At 41.6% G+C, this 22,258-nt stretch overlaps 1 pseudogene; it reads right to left on the reverse strand.

Annotated features, from left to right (window-relative positions):
• Positions 1–22,258, reverse strand: part of LOC118852271 — a 181,181-nt pseudogene that overhangs the window by 144,871 nt on the left and 14,052 nt on the right.

Genomic DNA, 22,258 nt, shown 5'->3' on the forward strand with positions numbered 1-22,258 from the left:
TGTAGCTTTGGGAGGTGGAGGCATAGAAGTGGGGAAGGACATATTTGGAAATGAAAAACAAAATGTATAAAAAATGGAAGAAGCAGAACCAGGAGAACAATTTATATAAGAAGAACAATATAGTAAAGACAAACAACTTTGGAAGTCATAAGACTACTGGTCAATGCAACGATCATCCATGCTTCCTAAAGGACCAAAAACGAAGCATGCTACCTACCTCCTGACAGACGAGCGATGGGTTCAGTGTACAAAATTTTGTATATAAATATAGTCTATATTAATTAATCTAATATGTAATACATAATTAGATACTACATTATACATTTCAATATATACACAATACTATATGTGTGTATGTGCCTATATAGATACATAAACACACATGTTAATACTGTCAATGAGGAAATTTGCTTTTCTTGGCTCTGTAGATTTCTCACAGGGAATTTATTTTTCCTTTTATATTTATTGCAATCAGGTGGGGATAGAAGGGAGGAAAAATGCATTTCTGCTAATTAGAAATAGAAAAGATAAGACAAAGTAGGCACAGGGGAAAACGTTCAACTATCCATCACCTTGCATCCCTCAGTTCCTTTCAATACATCCGGCCATATTCTGTGCACTTCTGGAGAGAATTTCTGGGCAGGAGCTGTTCCTTCTTTCTTGGGGTAATTCTGTTGCCACTGGGAATTAAATTCCTTCCAGTTTGGGAGGCTACGTAATGAAATGAAGAGCCTTCCGCCGTCAGAGACAAAGGAACTAGGTTCAGTCCCAGCTCTGCCACAAACATGAATAAATCTCCTCACCTCAAGCGTCCTTAGTTTTTCCATCTACAAAATGAGAGGGATTGGAGTAGATGACCTCTGAGATCCCTTCCAGCCCTCAAACCAGTCAGCATTCTCTGGGGAGATTCTTGGATGTAAAGGTCTCAATAGCACCATCTACTGGAGGAGACATAAACTTCCCCTGAAATTACCACTAAGAGATTCATTCTGGCTGGGGCTACAGCCTAAAAGATGAGCAAGGGGTCTTAGAGCCATCTGTAAAACCCTTCTTTTTAACTATAAGGAACATGAGGTTTAGAGACGAGAAGCCACTCAAGACTGAGCAGCTATTAAGTTGCATTTGAACCAAGGTCCATTTAATTCCAAACCTAGCTCTCTTTTCCATTATCCCCAAGGGGATGCTGGTAAATATTTAACAATAGGGCTTTTGAAACAAACAAACAAAAAAGGACATATGACATCCTTTTAACTTTAATATGCATCATTAACATTTTCTTCATCACTTTCTTAAGTCTACAAAGTCAATGAATCAATAAATCAAGCCCTACCCTTTCCATTATCCCCAAGGGGATGCTGGTAAATATTTAACAATAGGGCCTTTGAAACAAACAAAAAAGGACGTATGACATCCTTTTAACTTTAATATGCGTGATTAACATTTTCTTCATCACTTTCTTAAGTCTACAAAGTCAATGAATCAATAAATCAACCCTACCTTCCCAAGGGATAAATGCTCATACTGAAAACGAGTGGGTTCAAGGTGGCTTCAGCACGGCCCTGAACCCCACACCCTAGACTACACCCACGTTGTTAGAGCTGGACCTTAGAGAGGAGCTAATCTAACAGGCTGGTTTTATAAATTGGGAAAATTAAGATCAAAGAAGAGAAGAGACCTGTACAGTCACATAATTACTCAGTGGCACAACTCAGGTCTCTAAATATTGAAATCCCTGCTCTTTTCATTCCCCCAGTTTGTCTCTGGATCTGAAGTGAGACTTTGAAAAAGCAAAGGCAGATGAGAAATTGTCACTCAATTCCTTTGTTACCCCTCTCCCCACCCACATATGATTCCACACACACAGTTCAAAATACCAACTTAAAACACACAAATCATAGCTCTCGTTTAGCTACACTGAAGATCTGCTAAATAGAAAATAAATTAATAGAGCTGATGAGGACCCACAAGGCCAGCCCTCTCATTTTACAGAGGAAGAAACTGGAGGTCAGAGAATATCCTAATGACTTACCCAAGGTCATGCGAATAACAAGTAAAAAGGTGGACCGCATATTGTTTCATTTGATCTTTACTGACTCCGTGAGGTATGTGTTATTGTTATTCCTGCTTTAGAGATGAAAAAACAAACATAATCTCCGAGGGGTTAAATGATTTGCCCAGGATTGGACAGTGAGTTAGTGTGAGGGGCACAGTTTGAACCCAGATCTTCCTGGCTCCAAATTCAGAGCTCAATACTTAATGTTATTCTAGTCTAAGTGACTCAGTCTCTGAGTGGCAGGGTGGGCCAGCTTGCAGGAAATAATTGTCCTAATGACTTGAGGAGCCAGAATGCCTATGAGGCCATGTCCAAATGACTTCATGAGTTTGAACCAAGTAAAGATTTCATCTAGATCCTAAGACCCAAACCAGAAAACGTTGCCCTCTGGCATGGCTCAGAATTCTGAGCCAACTCTGGGTCTTCCTTTTCCCTTTCCCCCTTTAGCTAATCCGTTATCAATTCTTGCTATTTCTATGTTCTGTGTCTTCTCCTCTGCCTGGTCCCTCCTCTCCACTCCCACTGTATCCAGTCTAGTTTGGTTCCCCATCTCTTCTTAGCTCTGAGGCTATCTGCTGTGTAAAGCTTTAATTTCCCTTCCCTTCCCTAGTGTCTCCTCTCCAAAATTACCTTGTGCTGATTTTGTGTAGACCAATTTTGTATATTTTTTATGTCTACTTCTGGTCTTCCCCCATGAATGTAAGCTCCTTGAGGGTATGGGCTATTTCATACAGACACACACACACACATACATACACACATGTGTGTGTATTATATATATTTATATCCAACACTTAGCAGCGCAAATTCATGTCACACAGACAACACTTTATAAAATCTTTTTTAAAAAAATTACTTGTTATTTATATCTTTTTTATGTTACCATAGCCACCTCACGTATCCTTTCCCTCACCTTTCTGGGAAAGCCATCTCATATAATAAATGACATTTTAAAAAAAGATGAAAAAAAAGAGGGAAAAAAATCTTCCTGATCAATACACTAAAAATGTTTGAAAATACGTGCCATGTGCCACGCTTGTGGACCTCTCCCTTCTGCTAATGGAAAGGTTGGAAACATCTGATATAGCTGTTTCTGAGTCAGACCTTTTTTTGTAAATTTTGCTGCATTTACTTTAGCTGTATATGAATTCTTGTTGACTGATTTCTCTCTGTTTTGTTCAGTCGTTTTTAGTTGTGGCTTTGAGACCCCATATGGGGATTTCTTGGCAGAGATACTGGAATGGTTTGCCATTTCCTTCTCCAGCTCATTTTGCAGATGAGGAAACTGAGGCAAACAGGGTTAAGTGACTTTCCAGGGGTCACAGTAATTGTCTGAGGACAGATTTGAACTCAGGAAGATAAATCTTCCTGACTCCAGGCCCGGCACTCTGTGCATTATGGCACCACCTAGCTGCACCACCACCGCACCTAGTTTCCTCTTAAATGGTTTTTGGATTTCCAACCCACTCCTCTAATATATCTTTCGCATTACTTTTGGAGTAATTTTCCTAATGTTCCCATTTTAATCATGTCATGTTTAATCAAGTCAGCATATACTAGTTCAATGTCATGGGCATTCAACAACTTTGGGTGTGTAAGATTGATAGAACTTAGGGGATGTTCACCAGTCAGGTATATGGGCCCTACAAAATTTCTGCATCAATGCCACTTATGACTAGGGCCCAGCCCATATTATACCAATTTCTGTAGGGGGCATAAACCTCATCCTAGTAATCTCAGTTATTAGAAGGCAGGTAGTATTTTTAAAAATGTGTCTTTAAATGCCCTTTAGGCAGTATAAGCAGTGACCCAGTAGTCACCTTGCTCATAGAAGATGCTTTTTGAATTGTATTGAATTTCGCACTGAATCCCGTCCCCATGGTCATGAGCCACACCAAAACAATTTGCAAAGCTTGTTGACTCTATCTCTGCATTTTTCATATCCATCCAATTCTTTATTTTTTCATATTTATTTATTTATTCATTCATTCATTCATCCATTTATTTATTTATTCATTCATTCATTCATTCATCCATTTATTTATTTACTTATTTATCTATTTATTTATTTATTTATATTTTCCCTCCCCTCCCCTCCTCTCCCCTCCCCTCCTTTCCCCTCCCATTCCCTTTCGTTTCCTTCCCTCCCCTCCCCTCCTTTCCCCTCCCCTCCCCTCCTCTCCCCTCCCCTTCCCTTCCCTCCCCTCACCTCCCCTCCCATTCCCTTCTGTTCCCTTCCCTCACCTCCCCTCCCCTCCCATTCCCTCCCATTCCCTCCCTTCCCCTCCCCTTCCCCCCTCCCCTCCCCTCCTCTCCTCTCTTCTCCTCCCTTCTCTTCTCCTCCCTTCTCTCCTCTCCTCTTCTCCTCCCTTCTCCTCTCATCTCCCTTATCCTCTCTTCTCCTCCCTTCTCTTCTTTTCTCCTCTCCTCCCTTCTTCTCTCTTCTCCTCCCTTCTTCTCTCTTCTCCTCCCTTCTTCTCTCTTCTCCTCTGTTTTCTTCTCTCTTCTCCTCCCTTTTCTTCTCTTCTCTTCTCCTCCCTTCTCTTCTCTTCTCCTCCCTTCTCTCCTTTCCTCTCCTCTCCTCTTCTCTTCTCTTCTTTTCTCTTCTCTTCTCTTCTCTTCTCTTCTCTTCTCTTCTCTTCTCTTCTCTTCTCTTCTCTCTCTCTCTCTCTCTCTCTCTCTCTCTCTCTCTCTCTCTCCATTTCTGTCTCTTTTTTCTCTGTCTCTATCTGTTTTTTTCTTTCCTTCCTCTCCCCTTCTCCCTTTCCCTCCCTCCTCTTTCTCTCTGATTCTCCTCCTGTCTCCCTCTCCTCCCTCCCTCCCTCTGACTCTCTATCTGTCTTTCTATCTCTTTCCTTCTTTCTTTGTGTGTGTCTGTCTGTCTCTATTTCTCTTTCACTGCTTCTCTGTCTCTTTCTCTTTCCCTGTCTCTTTTTCTTTGTTCCTCTGCCTCTGTTTCTGTTTCTCTATCTCTTAGTCTCTTTGTGTGTACCTTTTTCTATCTCCCCCCTACCCTCTTCCAAAAGCAGATAATAATTTGTTCACTTGCCTTAAGGAAAACCTTATCCTTTAATGACAGAGGAGCCAACAAGGGGAAATTCTATTCTTGATCTGCTTTTCACTAACAAGGAGGAAATGGTTACTGGAGTATAAATAAAGGCAACCTTGAAAGGGAATTAACAAATTCTTCTTGGAGGGATTTTTGCTATTATTGCCTCCATTTTGCCTTTGAAGAAACTGAGGCAAACAGGAGTTAATAATAATAATAGCTAACATTTATGTAGCACCTACTATGTGCTAAGTACTTTACAATTATCTCACTGGAGCCTTACAACAACACTGAAAGTTAGATGCCATTATTATTTCCATTTTATGATTGAGGAAACTGAGGCAGACAGGTTAAGTGACTTGCCCAGGGTCACACAGCTAGTAAGTGTCTGAGACCAGATTTGCACTCAAGAAGTTGAGGTTTTCTGCCTCCAGGCCTGGCACTATGCACTGTGGCACCGCCTAGCCACCCAGTATTTAAATATTTTGTATTTATTTGTACTTCAACATGTTCTTGTCTTCCTCAATAGAATGTAAGTTCCTTGAGGGTGAGGGCTGTTTCCATTTTATTTTTGTATCTCAAGTGCCTAGCACAGTTCTTGGCACATAGTTGTCACTTTATAAATAATTTTGATTGAGAGATTAACCTGATTGCTGAACCACCGTCCATGAATTTTGGAAGATGGAGAATCGAGAAGATGCTATAAGATTAGAGGACAAATGTCTCAGTTTTCAAGAGAGAAAAGAGAGCAGAAAATGCACATTATATCTAGGTGGCACAGCAGGTAGAGTGTTGGGTCTGGAACCAGGCAATACCTAAATTCAAATACTGTCCTAGAAACTTACTACTTTACTAGTAAGAAAGCTTACTAGTGACTCTGGGCAAGTCACTTAACCTCTGTGTACCTCAGTTTCTTCAACTCTAAAATAAGGATAATAACAACACCTCCCTCCAAGGGTTGTTTTAAGTCTCAAATGAGATAACATTTGCAAAAACATTTTGTAAGCCTTGAAGTTCTGTATAAATTCTATCTATTATCATAATAATTACCTTGCTCCTAGAAAGACTCTAGAATAGTTTATTAAAGAGATAATTAATAAACTTTAGAAAAGGAAATATGATCACAAGAAGCCAGAATGGCTTCAGCAGTAACAGAGCATGGCAGATTAAATTTATTTCCTTTTTTTTGGATAGGGTTAAAATGGCAAAAGTACAGATAAGATTTACCTTGATTTTTTTTGTCAGAGGATTTTGAAAAAAAAACCTTCATGTTATTCTTATGGATAAGATGGAAAGCAGTAGAGCAGAAGTGGTATAAAGGTACATTCACAACTGTCTGAAAAGCTGGACCCAAAAAGAAGTCATTGACGGTTCCATGTTGACTTGGCAGGAGGTCTTCAATGGAGTACCAATGGGATCTATGCATGATCCATTACAATTTAAGATTTTTTAGCAATAACTTTGATAAAGTCATGAATTACATGCTTATCAAATTTGCATATGATGCAATTGGGAAGATTACAGAATGTTTTGGATGACAGAGATCCAAAAAGATCTCAATAGGTGAGAACTTTGTAGTGAATCTAATAAGGTGAAATTGGAATGAGATATATGTAAAAGGTAATATTTGGGCTTAAAAAAATTCAACCCTGCAAATAAAATCAATCAATATTTCTAAGCTCCTACTAAGTGCCAGGCTCTGTGCTAATCCTGTAGCTCTGGGGTGCGGTCCACTTGGCTCCAGCTTCACTAAGCCCGGAGGCAGGAGAAATGTCCTAAGCGAAGGGTCCAAAGACTGCACCAGTAGGGGTTTAGAGGGAGTGGAGCAGCTTCCAGAGGTGGGATGTAGTGCTTCAGGCATAGTCTGCTATGGCATTAGCAGCCTGAGACCCCAGAGCTGAGATAAAGGTATCCCAGATGTCTCTAGTAGGGGAAGCCCAACAGGAGACAACATCCTCTAGGGAACTTCAGGAGGGTGCAGCTTGGCAGTAGAGTCAGAAAAAAGGAACTAAGGTGTCTCAAAGTCCTTGGCAGCAGTTCAGTGTAGGGGTAGCTCTTGATCCCAGGGAAATCCTGATGCCTTAGGAAAAAAGACAATGCACAGGCAGAACCCAGAACCAGAGTATCACCAGGGTCTCCTGAAGAAAAGATCTAGTCTAGGGAACCCTAGTAGGGAACGGACAGGCCCTGCCCAGACCACTTATTTGAAGAGCTGGCCCAAGCACAGCACCTACTTCCCCATCTCCAACCTAAATACTGAGATTGCCAAAATAAGCAAACTAAGAAAACTCCAAAAACCTTGAGGAAATATTTTGGTTTGAGAGATGTCTAGGAGGTAAACCTCTGAGGAGAATAGCCACCCCATAACAAGTCTTGGTAAAGCCTTGAAGAAGAAAAAAAATGTCCTAGTCACAAAGATTATAGGAATACCTGGAATAAACGTAGCAAGCAATACAAATGACAGAAAAGAATGGCAAGATGGAATTCACCCTCAAGACAGAGAGTGGAAAAGTGCACCCCAGAAGTAAATGCCCTGAAAATTAACTGGGCCAGACAGAAAACATCAACTCGATAAAGACAACAAGAAATGTTCAAACACAAATATTGAAAGAAAAACAAAAGAAAATGTCAGAAATATTTTAAAAACTAACCTAAAATAGTTTAAGAAGAAATAATCTAAATATTATTGGACTATTCAAAAATTATGGCCAAAAAGTCTGAATGTTATATTTCAAAAAATTACCAATGAAAATTTCCCAGAACTCTTAGAACCAGAGGTCAAAGTGAAAAGAGAAAAAGTCCACTAGTCATCTCCTGAAAGAAACCTCAAAATGTAAACTCCCATGAATGTCATAGCTAAAATCCAGAGCTTCCAGGTTAAAGAAAGAATACTACAAGCAGATAAAAACTGAAGACTTCAAGTACCAAGGAGCCACAGTGAAGATCATGAAAGCTTACCCCAAACACTGGGGAGAGAACTCAGTATTTGGTAAAAAACTGTTGGAAAAACTGAGAAGCAATCTGGCAGAAATTAGGTTTACACCAAGAACTCACACCACACACCAAGGTAAACTCCAACTTGATACATGACCTATAAATATATAAGGTTTTATATAAACTAATCAGAGGAGCATGGAAGGCATTACCTTTCAGGTATATAGATAAGGGAGAGTTTATGATTAAACAATTGATAGATACAGTAATACAAGATAGAGCAGATAATTTTAATTATATAAAACTTGAAAGTTTTTGCACAGACAAATCTAATGTAGTTAAAACTAGAAGATAAACAGGCAAAAGGGGAAAAATCTTTGCAATAAGTTTCTCTACTAAAGGCTTTATGACTAAAATATAAAAGAAAACTATTCAAATTTATAAGATTAAGAATCAAATATTTTTCAATAGACAATTGGTCTAAGAAAATGAATAAGCAGTTTTCAAAGAAAGAAATCCAAGGTATCAACAACCATATAAAAATGTTCCAAAGCAATCATTAGAGATAGAAAATAGAGATTTCATCTCACACACATGAGACTGGAAAAGAGAACAAAAGAGGAAAATGACAAATACCAGAGGAATTGTGGGACACATTGGTGTACTCTTAGTAGAGCTGAGAATTGGTCCAGCCTTTCTAGAAAGCTATTTGGAACTTTACCCCCAAAGTTACAAAACTTTGCATATCCTTCAACTTAAGTTCTACCACTATTTGGGCTACATCTGAACAAGGTCCAAGAAAGAGGAAAAGGACCAACCTGAACAAGAATAACCATAACATCTCTTTATAGACAAAGAACTGAACACTAGGAGAGTGATTTTCTGCTAATGAATGGCTAAACAAAGTATAGTACATGAATGTAATGGAATATCATTATGTCATAAGATGAATTGGGAAGAATTCTATGAATTGATGCAGAGTGAAGAGAGCAGAACCAGGAGAGAAATTTATACACTTAAAATGACACTGTAGAGAAAAACAACTTTGAAAGACTTTAGAACTCTGGCCAATGTGATGATAAACCATAAGTCCAGAGGACTGAAAATAAAACACACCATTCCCCTTCTGCCCAAGACACAATGGTCTTAAAATGCAAAAGGAGTTATGCATTTTGGGTATGTTCAATGTGGGAATTTTTTTCTGGACTATGAATAATTATAAAGAGAGTTTTTTTTCTCTTTATTGTTGTTCAATTGGGGGGAATAGTAGTGGGAAGCAAAAACTATAAATATATGTAAAAATAAATAAATACATATATTTAAAAAAAAAGAACCCTGCAATAAAAATCACAGGGTTTCAAGGTTGGGAGGGTCCTCTTTGGTCATCTAGTTCAGTTCATATCCAAAAAAGAATCCTTTTTGTAACTTTCCCAACAAGTCATTGTACCCACTTTTTAGATATGTTGTAGCAGAGACTCCTATTCAATTATTATGTGAGGTCTCTTCCAACTTTGAAATTCTGTGATTCTGTGAATTATGCCTCAGTCCTGGAGAAGTTCAATAGGACTGCTGATGAAGACAACCTAGGGAATTTCAGCATGGTGGGGGTTGTGAGGCCAAAGCTGCATGTTTGGAAGGAATAGTATGTTGTAAATGGTAGATTTGTGTTTCATGTGCAATCATCTGTTTTTTTATTGTACTGTTACAAAAATGCTTGTTTTGTTCTGTGAATTGAAAATAAAATAAATTTTAAAAATGGAACCTAGAATGTATGGTGATGGGAGAAGTTTATTCGATTCTTTTATTTTTTCCTTTCTCAAATCATTATTTATTTATTTAATATTTTTAGTTTTCAGCATTAATTTTCACAAGAGTTTGAATTACAAATTTTCTCCCCATTTCTATCCTCCACCCCACTCCAAGATGGCATATATTCTGATTGCCCCATTCTCCAGTCAGCCCTCCCTTCTGTCACCCCACTCCCCCCATCCCCTTTTCCCTTACTTTCTTGTAGGGCAAGATAGATATTTATGCCCCATTGTCTGTATATCTTATTTCCTAGTTGAGTGCAAAAACTTTTTTTTTGAACATCTTCTTTTATAACTTTGAGTTTCAAATTCTCACCCCTCTTGCCTCCCCACCCACCCTCCCTAAGAAGGCAAGCAATTCAACATAGGCCACATGTGTATCATTATGCAAAACACTTCCACAATACTCATGTTGTGAAAGACTATATTTTGCTCCTTCCTATTCTATCCCCCTTTATCCAATTTTCTCCCTTGACCCTGTCCCTTTTCAAAAGTGTTTGCTTTTGATTACTTCCTCCCCCTATCTGCCCTGCCTTCTGTCATCCCCCCTTTTTTTATCTCTTTCCTCCTTCTTTCCTGTGGGGTAAGATACCCAATTGAGTGTGTATGTTATTCCCTCCTCAGGTCAAATCCAAAGAGAGCAAGATACACTCATTCCTCCTCATCTGCCCCCTCTTCCCTCCCAACAGAACTGCTTTTTCTTGCCACTTTTATGTGAGATAGTTTACCACATTCTGTCTCTCCCTTCCTCCGTCTCTCAATATATTCCTCTTTCATCCCTTAATTTGATTTTTTTTTTAGGTATCGTCCCTTCATATTCAACTCACCCTGTGCCCTCTGTCTACACACACACACACACACACACACACACATACACATATATGCATATGTATATATATATGCATATGTATATTCCCTTCAGGTACCCTAATACTGAGGTCTCATGAATTATGCACACCATCTTTCCATGTAGGAATGTAAACAAAGCAGTTCAACCTTAGTAATTCCCTTATGATTTCTCTTTCTTGTTTAACTTTTTCATGCTTCTCTTGATTCTTGTGTTTGAAAGTCAAATTTTCTATTCAGCTCTGGTCTTTTCACTGAGAAAGCTTGAAAGTCCTCTATTTTATTGAAAATCCATATTTTGTCTTGCAGCATTATACTCAGTTTTCCTGGGTAGGTGATTCTTGGTTTTAATCCTAGCTCCACTGACCTCCAGAATATCATATTTCAAGCCCTTTGATCCCTTAATGTAGAAGCTGCTAGATCTTGTGTTATTCTGATTGTGTTTCCACAATACTCAAATTGTTTCTTTCTGGCTCCTTACAGTATTTTCTCCTTGATCTTGGAGCTCTGGAATTTGGTGAAATATTCCTAGAAGTTTTCTTTTCGGGATCTTTTTCTGGAGGTGATCAGTGGATTCTTTCAATTTCTATTTTAGCCTCTGGCTCTAGAATATCAGGGCAGTTCTCCTTGATAATTTCTTGAAAGATATTTAGGCTCTTTTTTTGATCATGGCTTTCAGGTAGTCCAATAATTTTAAAATTCTCTCTCCCAGATCTATTTTCCAGGTCAGTGGTTTTTCCAATGAGTTATTTCACATTGTCTTCCACTTTTTCATTCCTTTGGTTCTGTTTTATAATATCTTGATTTCTCATAAAGTCACTAGCTTCCACTTGCTCCAATCTGATTTTTAAGGTAGTATTTTCTTCACTGGTCTTTTGGACCTCCTTTTCCATTTGGCTAATTCTGCCTTTCAAGGTATTCTTCCCCTCATTGGCTTTTTGGAGCTCTTTTGCCATTTGAGTTAGTTAATTTTTTAAGGTGTTGTTTTCTTCAGTATTTTTTGAGTCTCCTTTAGCAAGTCATTGACTTGTTTTTCATGTTTTTCTCACATCATTCTCATTTCTCTTCCCAATTTTTCCTCTACTTCTCTGACTTACTTCCCAAATTCTTTTTGAGCTCTTCCATGGCCTGAGACCAATTCAGGTTTTCTTCGAGGCTTTTGATGTAGGCTCTTTGACTTTGTTGACTTCTGGCTATATGTTTTGGTGTTCTTTGTCACCAAAGAAAGATTCCAATGTCTGAGTCTGTTTTCGCTGCCTGGCCTTGTTCCCAGCCAACTACTTGACCCTTGAGTTTTTTGTCAGGGTATGACTGCTTGTAGAGTAGAGAGTACTTTGTTCCAAACTTGAGGGGATGTGCTGTTGTTTCCAGAGCTATTTCTATACAGCAAGCTCTGCCACACCAGCACTCCTCCTCCCCCAAGAACCTCCAACCCAGATAGGACTCAGATCTTAAGCAGGCTCTGCACTCCCGCTCTGATCCGACACTTAATTCCTCCCACCAGGTGGGCCAGGGGCCAGAAACAACTGCAGCTGTAGTTCTGTATCTGAACCACCCCTGCTGCCCCTGGGGCAGTGGCCAAACTGTGAACTGTTTTCATTCTGTCCCCGCAGCTTTTCCCACTAACCTTCTCTGTTGTTTTTGGTGTTTGTGGGTTGAGAAGTCTGGTAATTGCCACAACTCACTGATTCAGGGTGCTAGGGCCTGTTCCACCCGGCTCCTGGTCTGGTTGGTCTGGGTGCAGCCCACCCTGGGCTCTGCTCCACTCCACTCCCAGCTCTGTGTGCGATAGACCTTACCCAGCGACCATCCAGGTTGTCCTGGGCTGGAGCCCTGCTTCCCTCTGCTATTTCGTGGGTTCTGCAGTTCTAGAATTTGTTCAGAGCCATTTTTTATCAGTGTTTGGAGGGTCCTGGGGGAGAGCCCTAGGCAAGTCCCTGCTTTCCAGCCGCCATCGTGGCTCCACCCCTGAGGAGGATATTCAATTCTTAAGATAATAGCTGAGTGTCTACTATGAACAAGCCAGTGTGCTTGCATGTTGGGGGAGATGATATGGTTAAGAATTAGATTGGGTGCTTGCCCTCAAGGAGTTTACAGTCTGATGCAAATAATAATGATGATAGCAAGAAAAATAATGATGCCAATAAGTAACATTCATACAGTACTTTAAGGTTTTCAGTGTTTCACAAATATTACTGCATTTTATTCTTACAACAATACAATTGTTATCCCTGTTTTATGGATGAAGAAAGTGTTAAGGATGGGAAAGGTTAAGTGGTTTGCCCAGGGTCACACAGCTAGGAAGTGTCTGAGATGCCATTTAAACCTCGATCTTCACTTTAATGGCTCTGTGATCTCCCAGATGTGGACAGTCTCTCCTTTGGTACACATCGCACCCCACCCGAGCCTTCTTCCTCTTGTTTCATTGTCAGAGGATCCACAGAGCTATTCAGACTCTCCATCTTTGTATCAGCTGCTGTGCCTCTAGAATTGGCCCAATATAGAAAAGAAGGAGCTTGAATGGAGGACGCTGGAGGGTAAGGACTACTTTGTTTTCTGACTTTGTATCAAAGTGCTTGGTATATAGTGAGTCCTTAATGTTTGTTGACTCTCTGACTAGTACCTGCCAGGAATGTCGGGGGTAGAGGGTAGAGGGGGAGGGAACAAGCATTTAATAAGTGTCAACTGTATGCCAGGCAGTGGGCTAAACACTTTACACAAATATCCCATTTGATCCTCACAACAGCCCTGAGAAGTGGATGGTATTATTATCCCCACTTTACAGTTTGAGGAAACTGAGGCAAAGAGGTTAAGTGACTTGCCTAACATCACACAGGTAGTAAGTGAGGTGAAATTTGAACTCGGGTTTTCCTGATTCCAAACACAGCACTATATCTGCTGTGCTGCCTAGATGTCTAGGTTGGGGAGATTGGGTTTCAGAAAAGGGATGTGTGTGATGTCATTGGTCTAGTAGGGAGTTCCTAGGACATATGTTCTGGCAAATGCTCTGTAACTTAAAGTCTTAGGAAGTTTCCTGGGGGCAACGAGAGCTTAAGTGATGTAGCTCTAAATGTCTGACATCTCTGCTTTAGAAAGTCCAAGCTGCGGAAAATCGCGCCCTGGCTGATCTGGTCATTACCTCTCCACAGTGGCCAAAGCTGATATACTCTGATCCTTACTTCCTTCATTCTTACTGATAGCTTCACCTTAACAAGATGGATTGTAGAAGGAATCATTGAAATATCCAGGACTGGAGGGTCAGAGATTTGGGTTCTAGTCTTGCTCTCTTATTAGCTGCCTGTGTGCCTGTGGGCTAGTTGATTTCCCTCCCTGGTCTAAGGCTATCTCCTAAAGATGAGTGAGTTGTATTGGCTGATTTCTAAAATCCTTACTGTGCCTGATATTCTCTGACATTCTAGTATAAGGATCTGGGAGTGCTGAAAGGGGCGGGGGGAATTTCTCCTTGAATAAACACACGACTCAGAAGACATTTGGGGCAATATTGTGAATTTCTGTGTTTTATTGAGTGAAGAATGATCTCACGCAGTGAGGAATGGCTAGCCTTTGGCTTCCACACATTTAGCCAGCCTGTTCTCCGAATGTCACCCAACGTAAATGGCTTATTACTGAAATCTCTGGTGAGGTCCATTCCAGCTTTGGCCACTAGAGGGTAGTAACACAATACACATTTCTAACCTATTCCAAGACTTGGGGATTTATTGTCTTGTAGATCTTCCAGTTAAGTTTTTCCTCCTTAGATAGATTCAAGCTGATCTTCATAGAGAGGCTTCAGTCTTAAAGACCCACAGCTTGGTGAGGAGCTCCTGGTTAGTGGGAGATCTCAGCTAGAGAAGAGATGCTTGGGGCTGGAGTCAGAAATTTGCCCCATTGGCTGAGCTCACAGGCAGGACTCCATGCATGGATGAAACACACATCTAACTATGTCAGAGAATCATAGAACCACAGTGCAGGGAAAAGGGAAAGAGATCCACTATTCCCATCCCACTCTTTGTTATTAGTAGTAAGTGATGCCTTTTTTTATCAGTCCTTTTCAGATATGCTACTTCCCCTCTCTACCGGGGGAGCCTTCCTTAGTTGTTCTTCAGTCATTTTCCAATCATGTCCATCTCTCCACGAACCTATTTGGGAATGTCTTGGTAAAGATATTGAGGTGATTTGCCCTTTACTTCTCAGCTCATGGTACCAATGAGGAAACTGAGGCAAATAGGGTAAAGTGATTTGCCCAGGGTCACACAGCTAGTAAGTGTCTGAGGCTAGATGTGAACTCAGAAAGATGAGTCTTTCTGACTCCAGGCCTGGCGCTCCAGTCACTCTGCCATGTAGCTACCCTCTTCCCTTGTTACATAGTAGAAAAAATTAAGCAAAACCAATCAATAACACACTACCTTTTACTGTATATGAAATATTCCAGAGCCGCAATACAGCACTTCTCCAACAAAAGGAAAGAGGAACATTTCCTCATTCTTCTCTGAAGTCAAAATTGATAATTATATATTATTCAATTTCACTTTATTGTCCATTTCTGATATAATATACATTCCTTGAGAACAGGAACTATCTAGCTTTTTTCCCCCTTTGAATTCCCAGGACTTAGCATAGTACTTAATATATAGTAAGCGCTTAATAAATGCTACATTCATCCATTCACCCACTTGGCTTCCAGTTCTTTGTTCAGTGTCCTCTTTTACAAATGGAGGGGCCTGAAGATCAGAGAGGGCGACCTTGCCCAAGGTCACACTTGACCACTGGCCAGCCATTGTTGTGCCATCGCACCACATGGCCTTTCCAAATAATCAGGCTTATAGAGCTTGTCAAGGTCAGAGGAGGAAAGGAACATACTTGGTTCTAAATCAGGTGCGGTAGGCTGTGCTGTTACCGTTCAGTCCTTCCAATCCTGATGACTCTGTTTCCTTGACAAGCCAGACATGGCTGGTCATTCATTTCTCAAAGGCTCCCGCTTAGCTTCAAGCAAGGCTCTTGGTTTATTTCCCTCATGCCAAAGGAATTTAATAACACTAAACCCCTACTACATTTCCAAAGATCATACAATGGGTAACATGAGTCTTCAGTAATTGTTCATAATTAATAAGAAATTGTAACAAATGTTTATGAGGCATCCAGAGTCAATTATCCACCAGGCTTATGAGACAGCCAGGCCTCCTGCCCTTTGGCCTCCCTGAAACAGACTCAGAATCCCAAGGTCAATGTGTATGGACAGACTGGTGATTGATGGCAGGAGATCAGAGGATCCTAATGGCTTCTAAATCCTAAAGGTTAAACCTGACAATAGCCATCGATAAAGAATTAGCCTGGAATTCCAAAGCCAATAGGTACCCTTGGCCTCACCTCCCAGGGTGCAGAGGCTCTCAGACTTTTAATATCACTCAACCAAACTGTTCAATTTAGGCCCAGGCTCAAAATTTAGGTGAATAATAATAATTGGCATACAGAGTTATATAGCTTGTGAAGTGCTCTGTAGACATGAGCTCATTTGGACCTCATAACAGTCCTGCACATGTACTAGAGGGCTTATTATCCCCATTTTAAAGGTGAGGAAATTGAGTCTCAGAGAGATAAAATTACTTAACTGTGGTTGTCTACTTACTGGGCGACAGAGACAAGATTTAGATGCTGGTCTTTCCTGACACCAAGTCTAGCACTCTAATCCAAAAAGAAAACAGATGGAAGGAAGGGAAGGAAGAAAGAAGAGAGTAAAGGAAGGGAAGGAAAGGAAAAGGAAGAGAAGGGAAAAGAGGAAAGAAAGGAGGAAGAGAGGGAAGGAGAAGGAAGGCAGGAAGGATGGATAGAAAGAAGGAAGGAAAGGAGAGTGGTAAAGAGGGAAGGAGATTAGAGAAAGGAAGGGAAGGAGGGAAGGAGGGAGGAAAGGAAGGAAGGAGAAAGAAAGTAAGGGAAGAAGGAAAGGAGAGAGGGAGGGAGGAAGGGAGAGAGGAGGAAAGGGAGGGAGGAAGGGAGAGAGGAGGAAAGGAAAGAAGCCACATTTGATATAGCACTTTCAAATTGACAAACTGCTTTTGTCTTATGTCATGTGAGTTTCCCCATTACCTTGGGAGTGAGGTCATATAACTACCCCCCCTTTCACCAATAAGGAAACTGCGATTCGGGAGGTTAAGCGAATTGTCTGTGGTCACACAGCTAGTCAGTATCCAAGACAGGATTTAGGGCTCAGGCCTTCCCAACTCCAAATCCTGCAGAATCCACTCTTAGCAAGCAGGGTCTGCTAATGAACAAGCCAAGACCCAAACCTTCTTCTTCCCAGACTTTGAAGATAAATGAATCTCTTCTATGTAAATGATTGGGGCGGGCTGGGGTGCTGCTGAGAATCAATCGTTAGCTTTAAGATAACTTTCAGTGCTGGGGACCTGTGGGGAGCAGAGGAAGGCCCCTAGAATCACCTTTTGTTCTCAGGTACTTATGGAGAAGGGAGATTTCTAAAGGTGTTAAACTTAGCTGGGATGAAACTTTAGGAATTTGAAAATAAAGCTTGTTAAAGTAGGCAGGGGAAAGGGAAGGAAAGGAAAGGAGAGGGAAGGGGAGAGGAGGGGAGGGGAACTTGCATGAAGAGGAGAGCTTTTCTTCCCCTTCCTTCCTCAGCTGCAGAAGGATCCAGGTTTATTTTCCTATGGTCTCCTCATGCGTCCCTGGTGGATTTTTGCACTTTGGAGTTGCCTCTTTTGGGTTATCAACTAACCACAGGGGCCTGATAAGTTAGGCCTGGGTGGGGGGAAAGCTTTCCAATGGCAGGATCATATCTTCATAACTCAGTTAGGACCAAAATACACCCGGGAAGATAAATGACTCCTGGTTTTAACTCAGGCTCCAACATCCATCTTGGAAAAAAGTAAAACCAGTTTTGGGGGATTAAAAAAGTGGCACTGAGGTTAGTTGGGAATTCCTGAAAGAGAGAAAGAATCTGCAAAAGAGTTAAGTCCGTTCTCGGGAGAGCTAGGCATTCTGACCCCAAACACTTTAATTTTTCCTTCCTTATTCAAGAAGGGGAAATTTTTCTTCCTCTCTTCTCCTTACTTCACCTTTGTTTGCATGAATTTTTATTCACTGAAACCTCTTCACTAGTCCATATTCCTGCCTTCTACAAGAAAAATACTGAGAATCCTAAAGCATAGGTCTGTGCATGACACTCTGCTGCTCAAGAAACTCCAGTGGTTCCCTGTTGTCTTGAGGTTCAATTACAAATTCTTTTTTTTTGCCATTGAAAGCCCCTCAAAGCAGGGATCCAACCTGCCTTTCCAGACTTGTTATATTCCTTGACACTCCTGTGTTCTCCCCAAACTTGTGTCCCTATTCCTTCACACAGGATGGCTCATCTCTTGCACTTATGCCTCAACCCATAAAGACCCCAGAGCAGCCTCCAAATCCCTAAAATCCCTAGCCACCTTCAAAGCTTAGCCTCAGTTTCACTTCCTACCTAAAGCCTCTTCTGATCCCCCATCCTACTGGACCTGCAATCAGGAAGACCTGAGTTCAAATCCAACTTCAGAAACTAGCCGTGAGACCCTAGGCAAGTCACTTAACTCTGCCTCAGTTTCCTCATCTGTCAAATAAGTTAGAGGAGGAAATGGCAAATCACTCTAATATCTTTGCCAAGAAAACCCCAAATGGGGTCATGGAGAGTTGGACATGACTGAAAATCACTTGACAACAAAATTCTTTATGGGCAAGGACTCTTATTTTTGTCTCTACATTCTCAATAAGTACATAATTCATACTCAGTAAATTCTTGTTGGTGAATCAATTGATTTTTTTTAATAACAGAGACCTTCAAAGTATGATAAAGGGAAATTTAAGGCTTTGTCTCACATTCTAGGGGGCCCAAGCAGAGGACAAAAGGTGAGACATGTATCTATCTAAAGGATTTTGTGGGGGGAGGGGAGCTGGCAGAGTCTGGGCCTCAATGTCTCATCCCAGCATCCTTCACTTCCCCTTCCCTCCTCTCCCCTGACCTTCCAACCCAGGCCCAGGGCCACTGAGTGTTTTGTCAGGCTCAGTTTTAAAGTGTGTGGTTTGTTGGGGTGGGTCAGGGCTTGGTTCAAAGAGATTGCCCAATATTTGGACACAACTAGCTCTAAGGAATGCCTTGATCGCTTCTGGTGAATATTGTCTCAACCAAGGAAAATTGTGCCAAAAATGTGATGCAGAAAAAGAAAAAAAAGCAAGATTCTCTGGACTGTTTGGAGGAGATTTGTCCTTCCAGAATGGTTTTAAGAGCTTCTAGACAGAACGTGTGCATCTAATTTGGGACTCTGTCATCAAAGAGACTCAGGAGCTCTTACACAGGATCATAAATGTAGAGTCATGGACCTTTGGGGACATCTAGTGCAATGACCAGCTAGGTGGTGCAGTGGATAGAGCCTAGAGCCTGGAGTAGAGAAGATCTGAGTTTAAATCTGGCCTCAGATGCTTACTAGCTGTGTGACCCTGGGCAAGTCACTTCACCCTATTTGCCTCAGTTTCCTCATCTGTAAAATGAGCTGCAGAAGGAAATGGTAAACCACTCTAGTATTTTTGCAAAGAAACCCCCACCTCCCAAAAAAACCCAAATGAGGTCATGAAGAGTCAGACATGACTGAAAAATGACTCTATATAGTTGTACACAACTCAACAACAAAAGCAGTTTTACAGATGAGGAAATTGAGGCACAGAGAAGTCAAGGGACCTGTCCAACATCACACAGGCTTCTAGGATCAGAGATTGAGAGCTGGAAGGGACCTCAAATATTACCTAGTCCAACTTTCTCATTTTACAGATGAGGAAACCGAGGACCTTAGAGGTTAAGTGTCTTATCCAAGGTCTATCACAGGTTAGTAAGCGTTGGTAGCAGAATTTTAACTCATATCCTGATTCCAAAACTAGTCCTTTTCCTAATGCATCATGATTCAACAATGAGCATTTTTAAAGCAACTAGTGCATGCCATACACTGTGTTGGATACTGGGGTACAAAGATGAAGAAACACTCCAGTCCTTGTCTCACATACTCCCAGGAGCTGTGAGAGATTCTAAGAGGTAGGAAGGGGGGAGGAGGGAGAGCATTCCAAGCCCAGAGGATCAGCCAGGACAAATGAGCCTTTATAGCGAAAGTATATGACTGGCTGAGTCCTGAAAATGAATGAACCCAACGGGCCCAGGACCTAGTAAAAGGGAAGATGATGGAGGTTATAGGACTCTTATTGCAAATTCACAAATTGTGCTGGTATAGCAGCAGCAGCAGCAGTAGTGGTGGTAGTGGTGGTGGTGGTGGTAGTGGTAGTGGTGGTGGTAGTAGTGGTAGTGGTAGTAGTGGTGGTGGTGGTGGTGGTGGTGGTGGTGGTAGTGGTAGTAGTTGTAGTAGTGGTGGTGGTGGTGGTGGTGGTGGTAGTGGTAGTGGTGGTGGTGGTGGTGATAGTAGTGGTAGTGGTAGTGGTGGTGGTGGTGGTGGTGGTGGTAGTAGTGGTAGTGGTAGTGGTGGTGGTGGCGGTGGTAGTGGTAGTGGTGGTGGTGGTGGTGGTGGTGGTGGTGGTAGTGGTAGTGGTAGTGGTGGTGGTGGTGGTGATAGTAGTGGTAGTGGTGGTGGTGGCGGTGATGGTGGTGGTGGTGGTGGTAGTGGTAGTGGTGGTGGTGGTGGTGATAGTAGTGGTAGTGGTAGTGGTGGTGGTGGTGGTGGTGGTGGTAGTAGTGGTAGTGGTAGTGGTGGTGGTGGCGGTGGTAGTGGTAGTGGTAGTGGTGGTGGTGGTGGTGGTGGTAGTGGTAGTGGTGGTGGTGGTGGTGATAGTAGTGGTAGTGGTGGTGGTGATGGTGGTGGTGGTGGTGGTAGTAGTGGTAGTGGTGGTGGTGATGGTGGTGGTGGTGGTGGTAGTAGTGGTAGTGGTGGTGGTGGTGGTGGCGGTGGTAGTGGTAGTGGTAGTGGTGGTGGTGGTGGTGGTGGTGGTGGTGGCGGTAGTGGTAGTGGTGGTGGTGGTGGTGATAGTAGTGGTAGTGGTGGTGGTGGTGGTGGTGGTGGTGGTGGTGGTGGTGGTAGTGGTAGTGGTAGTGGTGGTGGTGGTGGTGGTAGTGGTAGTGGTAGAGGTGGTGGTGGTGGTGGTTATGGTAGTAGTAGTGGTAGTAGCAACAATAATAATGACGATAGCTCCATAAACCAGAGCTTTCTGGTTTGCAGAGTACTTTATAAATATTATCCCATTTGCACTTCACAAAAACCCTGGGGAAGCAGGTGCTCCAATGAGTCGCACGGCTACTAAGTGTCTGAGGCCACATTTGAACTCAAGTTTTCCTGGGTCCAGGCTCAACATTGAACCTGTCACTAGGTTTTGCTCGATGTCACTGACTGAACATGGAAAGTGTAAATGTGGGGATATTTTTGCAGGATAGTAGGTATTTTAAAATGCAACTTTAATGTTATTTAAATCTGTTATATTTAATTCATATTTGTTATATTTAATTAAATTAATTTAAATGTTATATTTAAAAAGTAACTTAAATATCAAGATTAAAGGGAGGTAAACTGAGGACCAGAGGTAACCCTCTCAAGGGCATGGAGGATAGGAACAGGCATGGAACTGGAAAGGGGAGAAATCCTGTCTTCTTGCTCTATCCTAACAAGGATACCCTGCTTCCCTAGCAGCCAGCTAAGCCGTGGTTGTGAATTCTGCTAAAGCCTCAGAATCCTCCCCTTGAGAGGGTGTGTGAGAGCCTCCAATTAGCTAATGGTTTCAGTAATGTTTCCAGCTTCACCCAGAGTGTTTTTTTTCCCAGAATACCTCACAGACAGCCTAGAATTCTCTGACTCTCCCAAGGCTCACAAACACAATGGGTCTGTAGTAGGGCACATTTGTTTGTGCTCAACTCTCTTAGACAAGCAGACACAGATTTTCTGAGGACTGTCCCTTTGCTTTGTCCTCTTTCCCTCTTCTCTGCTTCCCACCAAGGACATGGACAGTAAGGAGATGAATCTATTAGATCAAGCCATTTTGGTCCTATCCGTTTAAAGATGGGACTAGATGCCCTCTGAGAACCTTTCCTAGCTACCACTAGGTGGCGCCATAGTGCACAGAGCACTGGACCTTGAGTCAGGAAGACCTAAGTTAAGTTCAAATCCAGCCTCAAACACTTATTAGCTTCGTGACCCTGGGCAAATCACATCATCTCTGCCTCAGTTTCCTCATCTCTAAAATAGGAATAATAACAAGGTTTTTGTGATGATAAAATTAGGTAATATCTGTAAAATGCTTAGCAAACCTTGAAGGGCTATATAAATGCTGGGTGTTATTTTTAGATTATTCCAAATCTAGGATTCTAAGTGCATGGAGCTTACACTAACATGTTAGCTCCTTGAACGCAAGATCCATCATTTTAATTTTGTTTACGTCCATAGCACCTAACATTATACCTTGTACTCGGAGTGGTATATGAGTATGCGTGTGCGTGTGCGCGTGCACGATTTTATCAGTGTCCAATGGAACTCCTTCAATAGCAACCTCTCCTCCCCCAATGGTGCAGATCAAAAACTTGTCTGTACCTTAAAAGAGTTGCCTTTA

The sequence above is a fragment of the Trichosurus vulpecula genome, chromosome 1 (genome assembly GCF_011100635.1).
Source record: "Trichosurus vulpecula isolate mTriVul1 chromosome 1, mTriVul1.pri, whole genome shotgun sequence".
NCBI lineage: Eukaryota > Metazoa > Chordata > Mammalia > Diprotodontia > Phalangeridae > Trichosurus > Trichosurus vulpecula.